This window comes from Arachis ipaensis, chromosome B09 (assembly GCF_000816755.2).
Source record: "Arachis ipaensis cultivar K30076 chromosome B09, Araip1.1, whole genome shotgun sequence".
Taxonomy (NCBI): domain Eukaryota; kingdom Viridiplantae; phylum Streptophyta; class Magnoliopsida; order Fabales; family Fabaceae; genus Arachis; species Arachis ipaensis.
The window spans coordinates 117,957,709-117,960,551 of NC_029793.2; the positions used below are offsets into that span (position 1 = coordinate 117,957,709).

At 40.6% G+C, this 2,843-nt stretch overlaps 1 long non-coding RNA gene across 1 annotated transcript in view; it reads right to left on the reverse strand.

Annotated features, from left to right (window-relative positions):
• The window catches only part of LOC110267294, a 3,507-nt gene extending 1,108 nt beyond the window's left edge, over positions 1–2,399 (reverse strand). The window contains exons 1-2 of the long non-coding RNA XR_002354717.1: positions 1,582–2,399; positions 1,343–1,469 (exon numbers count right to left, since the gene is read on the reverse strand). This is a non-coding gene — a long non-coding RNA (uncharacterized LOC110267294). The remainder of the gene's footprint in view (positions 1–1,342; positions 1,470–1,581) is intronic.

A 2,843-nucleotide genomic window follows, 5' to 3' on the forward strand; every position in this document is an offset into this window, starting at 1 on the left:
ATCTCATTTCTCAAATCATCTCAGGCTCATAAGCCGAATTTACTCAAAGTGAGTTCCCTTTTTAAAACAAAGCCACTCTTGGCATTCTCTTTCCAAAACTTCCAAAACCATGGCAAGTTAAGGATTTGTTTCACAGTATTCAAAATCATCCATCCAACGATGGAATTTTATAACAAAGTTTTTCGGCAGAGTCCCAAGTCTTTAGGGGAGAATAACATAACTCATTTTGCCAAGTTCATTTAAATTCATTAAAAACCTTGGCTTCCTGATTTGAGTAATAAAATAGAATCTAAGCCAAACCGAGTCACATAATCATTTACTTCTTTCAAAGGCTTTTCCTTTTACTTAAACAAAAACCAGCTTCAACCCCATGAGGGATTCTAAAGCATTTCAACTGCTCAGAAACTGTTTTAGTCTTGCTAAAATTCAAAACTCGAGGAGTACTTAAACCTTTCCGAAAACACTTTAAAATGAGACTTGTCAATAGACACTCGGGTCCTTTCAAAACCATTGAAACTTCTTTAATTGAAAACCCCAAGTCAAATTCGAAGGCATAAACCTTTTTCACATTCCAACGGCCTTAAGGCATAAGTTTCGTTTAAATAAATTGTTCACAAAGGAAATGTAATACCTTTCTTGAGAAACAACACTAAATCACAGTTTCCTTTTTAATAATTCATTTCAAAGGCATGAATCATCCTTTTCTTGATAATTCAAATAGAATAGTAGAAGTCTTTAACTCATCATTATTTCAGACAATATTTCAATAAAGACTCAGATTTTATAAAAATTTCGACAGCATCTCCCCTAAAACTCGGACTTTTGCCACCCGGTTCGGGTCCCCACTAAACCGTTTCTCATTCCTTTTCAACAGCTCAAAACCAGAAATCAATTCAAAGCAAGCTAAATCCAACAGTCGCCTCAATGGCATATCTCAAGGAAACCATTTCAAAATCAGCTCAATATCAACTGATTTAACTCATTTCCAAAGCTTTAAAGAAACGGCTCACTAACAAATCATTTGTCCAAAACCGAGTCGATTAAAGTAAACCAGGCTGAATTCAAAAGTGCATTCGACTTCTCCAATCATCAAAATAATTAACTCAAATCAAATCAATCCTCAACGGATTAAACTTAGATTTCAAATCTTTAAAGAATCAACTTCAAACATTACAATTCACAAAGCCGCACAACAATTCAGCCAAACCAACATCCATAATCATTCGAGTCAACCAAATAATACATAAAGCAGATACAATCACCAAATACTCAATATCTCACATCAGTATCCATATGTAATAATTCCAATACATAAAGCATAGTTTTTGGAAAGCGCCCCTACCTCAAAACGCAAATCCATAACTCAAACGCGCCAAAAAGTCCTTTTCGCCTCGACCCGAAATCCACAACCACAATTCCGGCAGCCAAAACCTCAGCTTCCAGTCACGTTCGCAATAACCATAGCAACACTAATCGTAACATACAATAATCAGGACTCTACCCCACGTTATCAAAACTCGTATTCATTAACCGAACACAACAGAATACTAACGCGAGATCATTCGAAACATAATTTCTTACCGAAACAACACAATGAGGCAACTACGATTTCGAACCGGCCCGGCAACAGCTCCGGCGGCGGCCAGAAGCTCCGGCAGATCAACTAGAAGAGTCGTACAGCATCAAAACCTTCTCGAAACTCAAAATGACCGAAGCCACAAATTTAAAACCCTTACCGGCAAAGTTCTCCAGCGACGGCAGCGAAGTTTTGGGCGGCAGGAGCGGCGACTTGAACGGCACCCAGGAGCTGGCAGCAGCGGCAAAGCCTTGGAACAACCCCAACCAGCTCCATTAACGGCGACCTGAACCATTTCTGATGGCGGCGCTCGAGAATGTCGGCGACGACAACGACAGCACAGGCAGCGGCGGCGGCACGGTGCTTCTGGCAGCGTCCACCTCCCTCGCGCGTCTCTGCTTTGGTGATGGCTGAAGGACGACGACACGGCTCCACGGCGAGGAGCAACCGCGGCCACACATAAGCCCCGCGAAGACGGCGGCGGATGCAAGGCTACCTCGCGACAGCGCCTGCACGAGGGTGACAGCAACTGGAGTCTGAACGGCGGCGAGTTGAACGCGGATTCTGGGCCGCGCAGCAGCTTCTCCGGCGCTTCTCCTGGACGACCGTGGCGGCGCGATCCTCTCCCTCTCGTGTCTGTTTGCTCGCTCACTCGCCCTCCCTGATGCAACACGGCGGCGCGGCGGCAGTGACGCCCGCCGGCGCCGTGCTTCCTCCCTTTCCCTCATCTCTCTCAGAAGTTCTCCTCCCCTGTTTTGTGTGTGTGCTTTTCGTTTTTGGGGGGAGAAAGGGGCTTGCGGCTGCTGCTGCAGCTTCTGATGGAAACGGTAACGGGTTAGGGTTTTTAGGGTTAGGGTTTCATTTAAAAAAATGAGGGTTATGGGTATTTTAGTAATTTTATTTGAAATTGGGGATAATATGATAATTGAAACCCAAATTAAATCCAACATTAAATGTATATAGAAAATACTATTTGCTCATCAATTTTTACAAATTACTTTTAATAAAATGCCTAAATCAAATAATTAGAAATAATATACTTAATTTCTTCATTTTTTTAAAATAGCAATAGTAATATTTAAAATATTACTTACCTAATCCAAATCATATAAAATTTTTATTATTTTATAACTATTAACTTTATAATTTAAATATAAAAAATAATCCAATAATTATAAAATTGGATAATAATCATAACTCGTCTCAAATTCAATAAATCAAAACTTGCCTTAATTACCTTTAATAAAATAATTTCTGAAATTAAGGC